The sequence below is a fragment of the Myxocyprinus asiaticus genome, chromosome 23 (genome assembly GCF_019703515.2).
Source record: "Myxocyprinus asiaticus isolate MX2 ecotype Aquarium Trade chromosome 23, UBuf_Myxa_2, whole genome shotgun sequence".
Lineage (NCBI taxonomy): Eukaryota > Metazoa > Chordata > Actinopteri > Cypriniformes > Catostomidae > Myxocyprinus > Myxocyprinus asiaticus.
In genome coordinates this window covers 14,796,458-14,811,288 of record NC_059366.1, presented here as the reverse complement: position 1 = coordinate 14,811,288, position 14,831 = coordinate 14,796,458, and positions in this window count along the sequence as shown.

Genomic DNA, 14,831 nt, shown 5'->3' with positions numbered 1-14,831 from the left:
AACATAGGCACATAATGCTTGCTGGTATATGATGCAATGCTTATGCGAAAAGCAGGAGAAGTCAATGCTATGTGCTGGCCTATCACAGCAGAAACATTGGATCAACAAATAGTCTGAGTTCATCTATCTGACCAACTGATAGACAGGGGTAGTGTTCTGGAAATAAGACAGAAATGACCAGACTGATCTCACAGTGAATTCAGAAACAGTAGGTTGTCTTTTCTTGAACTAAACTCGGTCTGTGCTTACCGAAATTCGAAGCAGTGCCCCAAGTGGCTGGGGTGGGAAGTGTTTTTGAAAGTAAGGGCACGTGTGAGGTGCAGTTTCTGGGTGAAATGCCCACAGAGGGGCGCCAAAAGCGAGCTGTAAAGGCAGTTGCTTTTAGGGAGTGCATACTTTAGAAGTCCACCCCTAAACCCAAACCCCAATCCTAACAATCAGTGGAGTAAAAATTTCATCTCAGAGGGAAATTGGAACCTTTGAATCACCTTTGCCACGCATTATGCAAATGCAATTAGTTCCTGGTTTCAGCACTGGACAAGAACCCAGTTCTCCCACACTGCTAATGCAAGTTCAAATTACACACTTTGCCTCTAGATACCATTCTGATAATCACACTGGAAAAGAAACAATGTGATTTTGTTGTACCAGATCTTTTACTTTTTTCCTAATTAGTTACATTTACTGACATCTACATTTTTTTTACATCTTTCTGTGGGTTACCAGTTGCCAATAGTTCATGTGTTGGAGCTCACTGGCCTCGAGAATAGACAGGGCCTGGACTGACAGCACTGACATGTAGGAGCTCACCATTTTAACACTCAGCAGCAGCTAATAATGTAGAAAATGTGAGAAAGATCTATGGAGTTTTCACCTTTAAAGACATGAAGATCATTGTGGGAAAAGAAAATTATCCATTCTCGGATGACTAAAAATGTGAAGATGAAATGCTAATTAATAGCACACAATTCTATGTGATTTTGAAGGTCCAGTGTGATCTCATGAGTATTTGTATGTATTCCTACAGTATGTAAAGTGTGGTTCAAGCAGACATACATTTGCTTACTTTTCCATAGACACTGAATCATACAATATTGACATTTATTGACAACTTCTAAAACATAATCATTTTATGTATTAACGACTTTAGAAACGTACAAATGTTTACAAATCCTTATATTGAAATCATTGAATTAATCGATAAATTATAATCCATGAGATTAATAAAAAGGTTAGTACCACCATATTTATTTAACGCATTGACACATTTAACAAATTTGACATTATGATGATTTCATTCTCTTCTGTGTGATTTTCTGGTGCCATATTCAACTTGTTTCAAAGGATTATATACTGTAACCAACGATAAAGTTTAAAATATTAATAAATATAATTTCTGAAAATCATTTAATTTTTATTTAGTTTAATGTGGGACCCAAAAGGAGTTTTCTGAACATGCAGCGTCTCAAAAAATAAATTAAAAAAGAATAAAAAATGTTTGATTATTTGTATGATCATTTTGTCATCATCCCTATTTTTCATAGTGGCCTGTAACAGTCAAATCACACACTCATTTAAACAGCCTGATCTCATGAAAATTATGTGATTGTGGCAACATTATTGCAAAATGAAATTGCATGGTTCATTTCACATATCGCTGCAGCTTTGAGGTGAAACGTTCACTGAGGGGTGCTAGAAGTAAGTAACATTTTCTCCCCCCAAAAATGATGTTTTTAAGGATAATGCTGTAAGGAGTTTTAAATGAACAAAACCAACCTCCCTAAACAAACTTTTAACCTAAACCTATCCAGCAGTGTCATAAAACCAACTGTGAGATGAAAAACGCAATAGCTGAAGCAACCACATAATTTCCCACATGATCTCATGAGAATTTGTATGTATTCTTACTTAAAGATTGGTACTAGCAAACATACAATTGCTTAAGTTTGCATATACAATGAAATGTACATTATTGAGGCATTGAAATCCCAAAATGTTTTAATCATTGCCACATAACACCCATAACTGTCAACTCGCAAACTAATCATAATAAAAAAAAAAAACATTGCCGCCTAAAAAGTGTTATAACACAAGTTTCACGGCAGTGATGTTAAATGCTTATTGGCTCTCACGTCTCATGACTGACTGTGACTTGCCATTTTTGTGATGTGTTTTTTGAATAAGATATGACAGCGCCTTTACGAAGTCGATCAGGAAAATATTTTTTTAGCAATTAATAACTTAAATTATACTCTCTACCACAAACAAAGCTTTTGTGTGCCGTCAGGGAGCACAGCAGATGCAGCGAATCGTGCTTTAGACTACTTTAGCACTGACCATTTAGCACCATTTTTCAGAATAAATATTGTGATTACATTTATTTGCCTGTTATGTTTTTAATATGGTTAAGAAATGGTTATGGTATTTCTTAATAATAATAATATTAATTAATAATATTTATTTATTTTTAAGGTGTGGGGTAGGTAGAAATTAGTGGCTCTAATATATATATTTCTGTATATTATAAAAAGTCACCGTACATTAATCTGCCTGTTAATTTTTTTATATATATATATAATAGTGGTTATGTGTAGGTGTAGGGGTGGGGTTAGAGGATCTTAAATATCTATAAAACAGTAAAAACGTGCAAATATTATTATTTAGTATAAATATATAATAAATAATTTATTCAAATATATTTAGAATCGTTTTGTGGATTCAAATAATCTGTATAATGGATTTGTAAATACTTTTTCTAAAGCTGTAAATACGCAAAACTGGTTAAGTTTTAGATGCTTTCAAAATGTCCTTATTGTACATTTCAGTGTCTATCCAAACGTTGTATGTTTAAATATTAACATTCAAATATTTACATGAGATCAGGCTGTCATTTTGTGGCACTTGACACTTTCTGCTCACGCGTTGACTCAAGTGTCAGGTGTGCTTTGCTGGACTCGAACTCCTCATGTGTTCAAATTCCAATGCTCTATCAGAGCAACTTAATCATGCTTGAATAAGCTTGTAAATGTACAACCCCAATCCCAAAAATGTTGGGACAGTATGGAAAATGCTAATAAAAACAAAAAAGGAGTGATTTGTTATTTCTAATCATCCTGTGCTATATTGAAAGCATTACAACAACACATTATTTGATGTTTTAAATTACATAGTTTTTATTCATTTATTTTATATATATATTAAGTGTTTGGGCACTAAAGACAAAAGTTTGTTAAGTTTAACCAGTCAAATTTTCCCTCATTCATAAATTATGCAGGTCTTCAGCTGCACATTTGTACAGGGCCTTCATTGATTTCAAATGCCCACTGGCTCTCACGTCTTGTGACCAGCTGCCTTCATGAAGTGGATCAGGGGAAGATTTTCAGTGATTAACAATTTAAATTCCACTTCCTACCTCACTCAAAGCTATTCCATGTCATCAGAGCACTTCAAATGCTGAACATGATGTTTGGACTACATTTGTATTGCTTTTAGACATTTTTTGCAATACATTTATTAAATATATCTGCCTGTTACATTTGTTTATACAGTAATGTTAAGAAATATTAGGGTTAGGTTTAGGAGTAGGATTAGCATCTCAAAATAATAGTATATTATCACTGTACATTTATCTGCCAGTTACATTTAATACTGTATATTGCTGAAAAAAATGTTAAGTTTAGGGGTAAGATTAAAGGATCTAACATATCTATAAAATATTAAAATGTATACAAATAATGGAAATATACTGTGTGTGTGTGTGTATATATATATATATATATATATATATATATATATATATATATATATATATATATATATATATAAAATCATGCATATATGGGTCAGGAGCTTCAGTTAATGTTCACATCAACCATCAGAATGGGGAAAAATGTGATCTCAGTGATTTAGGCTGTGGCATGATTGTTGGTGTCAGATGGACTGGTTTGAATATTTCTGTAACTGCTGATTTCCTGGGATTTTCACACGCAAAGGTCTCTAGAGTGTAAAGAGAATGGTGCGAAAAACTAAAAACATCCAGCGAGTGGCAGTTCTGTGGATTAATAAGGCTTGTTAATGACAGAGGTCAGAGGAGAATGGCCAGACTTGTCCAAGCTAACAGAAGGTGACAGTAACCAAAATAACCACACGTTACAACAGTTCTATGCAGAAAAGCATTTCTGAACGTACAGCACTGGCTGACAGAAGTGGAACCCAACATGGTGTTCTGTGTTGTAGCCCATCCGCCTAAAGGTTCGACGTGTTGTGCATTCTGAGATGCTGTTCTGCTCACTACAATTGTACAGAGCAGTTATCTGAGTAACCGTAGCCTTTCTGTCAGCTCGAACCAGTCTGGCCATTCTCCGTTGACCTGTGTTTTCATCCACAGAACTGCCGCTCACTGGTTGTTTTTTGTTTTTCGCAACTTTCTCTTTACACTCTAGAGACTGCTGTGCGTGAAAATCCCAGGAGATCAGCAGTTATAGAAATACTCAAACCGGCCTGTCTGACACCAAATTTTTCCCCATTCTGATGGTTGATGTGAACATTAACTGAAGCTCCTGACCCATATCTGCATGATTTTATACATTACACTGCTGCCACACGATTGGCTGATTAGATAATCGCATGAATAAATAGATGTACAGGTGTACCTAATAAAGTGGCCAGTGAGTGTATGATATATATATATATAGATACACGGTGCATTCATAAAGTATTCAGACCCCTTCATTTTTTCACATTTTGTTATGTTGCAGCCTTATGCTAAAATGCTTTAAAAAAAAATATTCACATCAATCTACACTCCATACTCATAATTATTTTATTTTTTTTATATTTTTGCAAATGGACTGCAAATTTATTAAAAAGAAAAAAACTGAAATATCACACTGACATAAGTATTCAGACCCTTTGCTATGACACTTGAAATGTAGCTCAGGTGCATCCCATTTCTCTGGATCATCTTTGAGATGTTTTTACACATTTATTGGAGTCCACCTGTGACAAATTCAATTGATTGCACATGATTTGGAAAGTCATACACCTGTCTATAAAAGGTCTCACAGCTGCAAATGCATATCAGAGCAAAACCCAAGCCATGAGGTCAAAGGAACTGCCTGAAGAGTTCAGTGACAGGATTGTGTCGAGGCACAGATCTGGGGAAGGCTACAAAAAATTTCAGCTGCATTGAAGGTTCCCAAGAGCACAGTGGCCTCCATAATTCTTAACTGGAATAAGTTTGGAACAACCAGGACTCTTCCTAGAGCTGGCCGCCTGGCCAAACTGAGCAATCGGGGGAGAAGGGCCATGGTAAGTGAGGTGACCAAGAACCAGATGGTCTGGAGATGGGAGAAACTATCACTGCAACACTCCACCTATCTGGGCTTTATGGCAGAGTGGCCAGACGGAAGACTCTCCTCAGTGCAGGACATATGAAAGCTCCTAAAGTACTCTCAGACTGTGAGAAACAAGATTCTCTGCTCTGATGAAACGAAGATTGAACTGTTTGGCCTCAATTCCAAGCGTCTTCTCTGGAGGAAACCAGGCACTGCTCATCGCCTGTGCAATACCATCCCAAAGGTGAGGCATGGTGGAGGTATCATCATGCTGTGGGGGTGTTTTTCAGTGGCAGGGACTGAGGGACTGGTCAGGGTTGAAGTAAAGCTGAATGCAGCAAAATACAGAGATATCCTTAATGAAAACCTGGTCCAGAGCGCTCAGGACCTCAGACTGGGCCGAAGGTTCGCCTTCCAATAGGACAATGACCCTAAGCACACAGCCAAGATAACGCAAGAGTGGCTTAGGGACAACTCTGTGAATGTCCTTGAGTGGCCCAACCAGAGCCCAGACTTGAACCCAATCGAACATCTCTGGAGGGACCTGAAAATGGCTATCCACTGACGGTCCCCATCCAATCTGACAGAGCTTGAGAGGATCTGCAGAGAAGAATAGCAGAAAATCCCCAAATCCAGGTGTGCAAAGCTTGTAACATCATATCCAAAAAGACTTGAGGCTGTAATCGCTGCCAAAGGTGCTTCAAATAAGAACTGAGTTATGGGTCTGAATACTTGTGTCAATGTGAACGTTTTTTATTTTTAATAAATTTGCAAATTTACCAAAAATATGTTTTTTGCTTTGTCATTATGGGGTATGGAGATAGATGTGGAAAAAAATAAATAAAGTATTATAGCATAAGGCTGCAACATAAAATGTGAAAAGAATTAAGGGGTCTGAATACTTTATGAATGCACAGTATATATTGTATGTATGTGTATATATATATATATCACACACAACTTTAGAATGAATTCTTTATATACTGTGTGTGTGTGTGTGTGTGTGTGTGTGTGTGTGTATACACACAGTATATAAAGAATTCATTCTAAAATTGTATATATATAAAGATGTCTACATTTTGTATCAATATGTCCATTTTGTACATTTCAGTGTCTATCCAAACGTAGAAAAAAAATGGATGTGTAAATGTTATGTAGCAATACTTACAATACTAATTATAATGGGATCAGGCCATATGGTCAGATTACAGACTTTTATTTCTTTATACTTTTAACTACTTATGACATGATTCGCTATGATTTATCTTAATGCATGCAATTACTGTTAATGTTGTTATAAGATTTTAAAAGTTACAGGCTGCAAAGTGAAATCAAGGTAATGTGTTCATTTCCATGCTTCTATGTGTGTGTATGTGTGTATGAGTGTGTGTAGATTGCTTCCTCAATAAGATATTAATGACATGGCACTGTTAGGGAGAGAATTGGAGGCACACACACGGCTTACACATTTTCTCTTTAAATTGTGTTTTCAGTTCAAGAAAGCTTGCTCTACAAGACAATTACATTATTCCCTGTGGAATTTTCTCTCCAGTTTTTCCACATGTAGACAGGCAGACTAATGCATGTGGAGAAAAATCTTGATTGACCATTGCCAACAAAGGTTTGTTGAGAAGTGAGGTGATTTTTGATGTCATGTTAAATTAGTCATTATAATCTTCCTAGTCTACATGCTGAGAACACTTGCAATATTAGCAAAGGAGGGACAAGGCGTGTACAAATATAAGCATGCTTTTATTTATATCCATTTTCACAGTCATTTGTTGTGAGCAAAATAAGACTGTATTTTGAGTATAATTTCATGTGAAAATTCTCTGATTTGTAGATGTTTAGCCATGACCTGTAACATGTTGGTATGATTAATTCAGCTGGCAGAGAATAATAATTAAATCCATTTTCATACTATATTGATGGAATGTTGAAAGATAAAACTATCTACAGCTAAGGATTATGATTTGCAACTATTTTATTTTGTTCTAGCCTCCCTATTTTTATTTGTCATATTAACACATTGAAATTAAAATTAGAAATAAATATGTAAATTCATTATTTTGTCCTCCTTTCTATCATGTAGATTAGAACTGTATAAGTAGTTGACACATTTGTCCATGGACTTTTTTATTAATATCAAGATTTTTGGTAAAACATTTGCATTACTGTATATGGGAAAGTGTATATATTAGGACCTGTAATTGGTCACTATTTCAGTTTTTTTTTATTTATTTTTTTTACTCGTTCATTTTAAATGCTCCTGTGTGACAAATGCATTTTTAACAGTATTTATTTCATGAGCTCATAAAAGCTGCCTGCATAATATATATATATATATATATACAGTTGAAGTCAAAAGTTTACAAACACCTTAGCCAAATACATTTAAACTCAGAAGTTTCTCAATTCCTGACAATTAATCTTAGAAAACATCCCCTGTTTTAGGTCAGTTAGGATCACTACTTCATTTTAAGAATGTGAAATGTCAGAATAATAGTAGAGAGAATTATTTATTTCGCTTTTATTTCTTTCATCACTTTCCTAGTGGGTCAGAAGTTTACATACACTTTGTTAGCATTAGGTAGCATTGCCTTTAAATTGTTTAACTTGGGTCAAACGGTTTGGGTAGCTTTCCACAAGCTTCTCACAATAAGTTGCTGGAATTCTGGCCCATTCCTCCAGACAGAACTGGTGTAACTGAGTCAGGTTTGTAGGCCTCCTTGCTCACACACGCATTTTCAGTTCTGCCCACAAATTTTCTATCGGATTGAGGTCAGGGCTTTATGATGGCCACTCCAATACCTTGACTTTGTTGTCCTTAAGCCATTTTGCCACAACTTTGGAGGTATGCTTGTGGTCATTGTCCATTGGAAGACCCATTTTCGACTGAGCTTTAACTTCCTGGCTGATGTCTTGAGATGTTGCTTCAATATGTCCACATAATTTTCCTTCCTCATGATGCCATCTATTTTGTGAAGTGCACCAGTCCCTCCTGCAGCAAAGCAACCCCATAACATGATGCTGCCACCCCCATGCTTCATGGTTGAGATGGTGTTCTGAGGCTTGCAAGCCTCACCCTTTTTCCTCCAAACATAATGATGGTCATTATGGCCAAACAGTACATTTATTTATTTAATTAGACTAGAGGACATTTCTCCAAAAAAGTAAGATCTTTGTTCTCATGTGCACTTGCAAACTGTAGTCTGGCATTTGTATGGCAGTTTTGGAGCAGTGGCTTCTTCCTTGCTGAGCAGCCTTTCATGTTATGTCGATATAGGACTCGTTTTACTGTGGATATAGATACTTGTCTACTTGTTTCCTCCAGCATCTTCACAAGGTCCTCTGCTGTTGTTCTGGGATTGATTTGCACTTTTCGCACCAAACTACGTTCATCTCTAGGAGACAGAATGCGTCTCCTTCCCAAGCGGTATGATGGCTGCGTGGTCCCATGGTGTTTATACTTGTGTATTATTGTTTGTACAGATGAAGGTGGTACCTTCAGGCGTTTGGAAAAGGTCCACTTTTTTTTTTTTTTTTCCCTGAGGTCCTGGCTGATTTCTTTTTATTTTCCTATGATGTCAAGCAAAGAAGCATTGTGTTTGAAGGTAGGCCTTAAAATACATCCACAGCTACACCTCCAATTCAGTACACCTCCTATCAGAAGCTAATTGCCTAAAGGCTTGACATCATTTTCTGGAATTTTCCAAGCTGCTTAAAGGCACAGTTAACTTAGTGTATGTAAACTTCTGACCCACTGGAATTGTGATAGTCAATTAAAAGTGAAACAATCTGTCTGTAAACAATTGTTGGAAAAATGACTTGTGTCATGCACAAAGTAGATGTCCTAAACGACTTGCCAAAATTATAGTTTGCTAATATTAAATCTGTGGAGTGGTTACAAAATGAGTTTGAATGACTTCAACCTAAGAGTATGTAAACTTCTGACTTCAACTGTATATATATATATATATATATATATATATATATATATATATATATATATATATATATATATTATATTATATTAATTAAAAGCTGTTTAAAATAGTTTTATATGGAGTTTAGCACGTCACACCAGAGGTCATGGCAACTTCCCAAACATATTTTGTGTCAAATACCCATATAATATGCAAATAGATACTGGCATAATTGGCCGTTTCAGCAAAAATACAATTCCTAAAGTAAAATAAATCTTCTCCAGGACTTATTTTTCAATATTCTTAGAGGCCATTGACTTTTGTCTGCATGATCAAGCTTAGTCCTCTTGTCTGATAAAAAGTAAATCAAGATAAGTGAGTTTAAGTGTGCTCTATTAACACCAAGCAATTAGCCAGCTCCCAAGCGAGAGAGCTTAATGCTGTGTGATTCCAGTTATCTGATAGCACAGATTTGCCTCTCTACACACAGACCACCAGTCGACTCCTCCAGCTTAACACTGCAGTCACCAGCAGGGCACAGAGGGATGAATCCCAGCTGACAAAATGGATAAGTCAATTGGATGAGGCTTACACAAATCTCACCACAGGGCCGGAGAGCAATGCGCTAAAACAAATTAAAAAAGCGAACCGAGAGCATATTTTATGCTCGCGATTTATGATGTGGATGATCCACCCCTCTCTTAATGATAAATCATCATCCTCCAGCAGAACGGATGGAAAAGGAAATCAAAATGTCATGAAAGCAAAAACGGCAAATGCTCCACACTTTTATTGTTCCTCTTAAAATTCTGTTAATCGCCCCAGGTAAAGATTAACTGCTCCTGCCAATTTAATTCAGCTTCAAATAATGCAACAAGGTCACTGTTTACCTTTATCACTTTCTCATCCTCTCTCTCTCTCTGTCTAGTGCAGGATTGAGTTGTCATGTAGCTCTAATAGGCAGCACAGGGAATCATTAGTCCGGCTCAGCTCTCTGACTGATGGGCATTTCACTCCAATCATCTGGCGGTGCTCAGACGGCGCGGCACTATTGACACTGTGTCAGAGCTGAGAGAGGATGGCTTAATCAGCCGGGACACTGGCAGCATTGATTTGACAAGCTGCCGTAATGACCTTCTTGTTTTGTAAAGGATCACTGTTTATCTGGGCTGGCACTGATGCACTGAGCATGTCGCATCGTCATGGAAACTATTATCAAGACCTTGGAGGGCTCCTAAAGATGATGTTGAATGTGACTTGAGGGGGGTCGTCATGGACAGGGGTCAGTACTGTTGCCATAGTGATAGCTACTCCTCCTCTGACGGCTGTCTGTCCCACACATGCAAAAGCTCTCCAGGAAAGACACTGTTCTGATTCTCTTTGAGTCAGTATTGGTGTCTGTAGATGAATTAGAGGGATAACTTTGATTTGAAAAATGGAGGGAACTCTCAACAAGGTTTTATGACAAGTCGTAATAATAATATGAGATGGCGAAGTTCTAAGAAACCATACGAGTTGGCTTGTTCCAAAATATACTACTTTTACACACATAGAGAAAAAAACAATAAACAAACAGATGATGTTATGACTATTTTTCCTAAGTTTAACCCCTAACCCAAACCTAAACCTGTCCATAAAGTATAACCCCTTACCCAAACATATACATGATATCAACAGGAAAATAACTTTGTGCCACGGAAGAAACCATCAAGGTTTAAAAGGAGACATTGGAAGCATATTTGAGGTTATTGACATACATTAATTGTATTGCATAAACAATTATGGAAAGAGTAGCGAATTTGATCACAGATATTTCCTTTCTTAAAATAAAGTGTTGGATAAGAGACAAGCTAAAATGTTATAGCTAAATTGTATTGATTTGAAACTCTATTAATTGGTTAGTCTCTATGGCTCTAAAAGTTATACCTTCTTGTTCAAGCCAAGTCGTACAATATCTTATGATTTCGCCAATTTGTACTAATTATTACGAGTTGTGATGAGACTATGTTGGAACTCTTGCTAGAAAAAAAGAGGTGTTCAAATACCAGCTATTTTCATGTTGAAAACAAACCCCATCAGGTGTGCAACACACTGACTGTTAAGTGTTCAATATTAGACATTTCTCAGTTTCATTTACTCTTCTGACAATCCACCCAGAAAATTGTTTTTGATTTTAGAGCACATTGATTTGCTAAATGGTGCATAATAGCCACTCAGATGTGCTCTCTTTTCATGTGAGAAAATACCCATGCATTGCACACCCAACCTTTGCTCTGCTATTATCACCTTGATTGTTGTAGTTTTAACATAGATGAGAAGGCCGAGCAAATAAAGCTACAATGACATCATCTCTTGCATCCCTGTTCTTTTTACATTTCAATAGAGGCAACCAGCTATATTTGTTCTGTGCTTTAATTCATAATAAGCAGTCTTATGTTGGCTATTTATGGCTTCAGACATGTCTTTACCCAAGATGTTCTTACGAGTATATTTTCAGAAGGATCCAAGGATGAGGACGCTGTCAGGTGGATGGGTGTAATCAGCCAGACCCACGCTCAATCTCCCCCCGCAGCCCATGTGTCAGACAGTAAATATTACTGCCGTACTGACAGGCCGTGAGCTGTGACTCACTGTGTAAAATCGTTAATAAGCAGCATGATGGGACCACTACATCCCAAGGTGAGAATGTAGTGGGCTGTTTTCATCCACAATTATCCAAAGGACAGTGTGAAGTGTCTATGGTGGGATGATTTGTGGGCTGAAACAAGAGTGCTTTGTCTCAACGCAGAGATGAGAGGGTGAGAGAAGGCAAGAGAGACTGAGAGAGGTCAAACAACCGAGAACGAGCTGGTGTATTACAAATTGACGGTCTTTACTGCTGTTTTTAAAGCTCAAAATAAATACAGTTGTCAAGGCAGTATACAATTTTTAGGGCATTTATTGGTAACACTTTACTATAAGATTGTATACGTTAACATGCATTAGCAAGAAAAAAATCAGCGTGATCTCATGAGTGTTCGAACGTATTCTTAGAATAATTAAATGTTCAATGCCATCATATTTAAAAACAGTTGACACATTTACAAAGGTTTTACGTGAATAATGTAACCTAGTCTCACAGAATGAATGTTACTATATTATATTTTTGTAAACCGCCTTTTACGTGCCTTTTGTGTGTTTTATACACTGTCACACAAATGACTTTATCAATATGTATTTTTTGCTCTATTGCTCACACACTGCTGTTATAATATCAAAACACTTTTACTCTAATGCATCATTTGAAAAACAATTCATTTTAATGATTGTATTACAGACCCACCTACATTTACACACTTATTCCAATGTGATTAGCTTTAGATTGCATGGTAGCTCACCTCATACAGTGTTGGATTTTGAACTCAGAAGACCAAGGCTCGAGCCCAGCCAAGGATGCTCGAAAGAGAAAGTAAACCAAAGTCACAAAGAAGCATCTTGAAATGACGAGGTTGCTTCAGAAAGAAAAAAAAAGTACTTTTCATGTCGAATTTGCTTTTAAAACACTATCCATTAGGTTTAGGCATTGGTTAAGGGTAAGGATATCTGTTTTGTTACCTCTCATTTATCTATAAAGACATCTTTTAGGATCTTCCCTAACCTAACCTATTGGTTAGGTTTAAGCTAAAGGTTTAGACACTGCAGCCAAATGCGTAATACAGCACGTAATTGTGATTGCAAAAATGTTGCCATGGTCACGTAAATTTCATGAGACCAAGCTGGAATAATGTCAAATGCACATTGGCTCTTGCCTGTGTGTTGACCGATAGTGACGTGCCATATTCCATGTGAAGTATTTGTTTGAATGTGATATTGCCATTGTCATTAGGGGTGTAACGGTTCAAATGTCTCACGGTTCAATTTGTATCACAGTTTTAGGGTCACGGTTTCGGTACGGTTCGGTATTTGCTATGTTCAGCAAAAAAAAAATATATAGATATTACTTCCAAATCCTAAGTAAGGATTCTTTATTTGGTAACAAACATTTCAACAGGTTTGCACTTAATAAAAATCATGTTTTTTTCTACAGTAACAATATTTTAATCATGGTATTTGTAGTAAAATCATAGTAACCCCAAAATCAACATGGTTACTGTCATGGTTATAATCAGGGCCGTAGCAAGGTATTCTGGGCCCCCTGACTGTAAATTACTCAGGGCCCCTTTCCTATTAAAAAATACTGTTTAGAATTTGTTGTGGAGCCCCCCCTTGAACCTGTGGGCCCTTAGAATCATTACCACCTTTCACCCCACTAGCTACGGCCCTGGTTATAATATATAGTAAAACCATGGTTACAATATGGAAACTACAGTATTACTGTTGAAAAACAATGGTTAATTGTATCAAAACCATGATTTGTGCTAAGAAAACCCTGGTGACAGCAGTCATGGTTACTTCAGAAATGATTACTACAATATTACTATAATAAAACTGTGGTTAATTTTCATTAGGGACCTGAACTATTAAAAAAACAACTTTTCTCTAATTACAAAATCAATATTTTAACTTAATACCTACACTGCGCTACATGCAATCACCATAAAGTTCATTACAAACTCAACTCAACATATATTCAACATTCGGAAGCTGTACATCACTATTGAAGGAACTTTGCTATTAATATGGATACGAGAAGGGTCCAGGATGTCACGGCTCGAGTGTTTTAATCATACGCTGAAATCCCACATCTTCATCAACGGAGAATGGCAACATAACTTCATGGCAATGAACATCACAAGCATTTTAGTTATTTTTTCATGTATGTCTGAATTAACACTGAGTGCCTGCTTAAAAACAGAAGGGAGTGTGTGCAGTTTCGGCTTACCTGCGGCTCTGTGTGTACTGCACCATCTTTGTCCAGGTGATATCGGCGTACATGATTAATCATATATTGATGCATTACCAGTATACAGCACTCGCGTCGAGCAATGTCTGCAAACAGTGCCTGTTTTGTAAACTTTTTTGACCATCGCTGTTGTAATTGACTGAAAAAAGTAAATGTTCCCAGACAGGAGACTTGAATAAAGCAAGGGGCTTCTCTATCAGTGGCTCGTTTTCTCCACTTGCCATTATCAACTACATACAACGCGTGCAGATGTCATCAAGTTGACCCATGTGAAACACAGGCAGAGTGTATCCATTTACAGATCCATTCAGGTGCAATAACAGTGGCTGTAACTGTGGATGTCTATTTGATGCTTTGTTTTCTTCGCCAAACCATGAGCTCCAGATGCGTCATTAAATTTGAGGTGAACCACGGTGCCAATGCTTACCGAACCGTTTTTTACCGAGAACTGTTACGGCCCTAGTCTTCAATGAGTGGAGCAGGACAATTAAGGACAGGTAATTATACAAATCCAGTATATCTATAATATAAAGGATTCTTAAATATTTTTATAGTTTTATAGTATTTTTACAGCTGAATTTTTTTTTACACCATAGATGGTGTCAGTCAATACACTTTATTGTACGTTTCACCCTCTATTCAAACATAGAAAATGTTTAAATGTTTCATACAAATACCTATTTATTG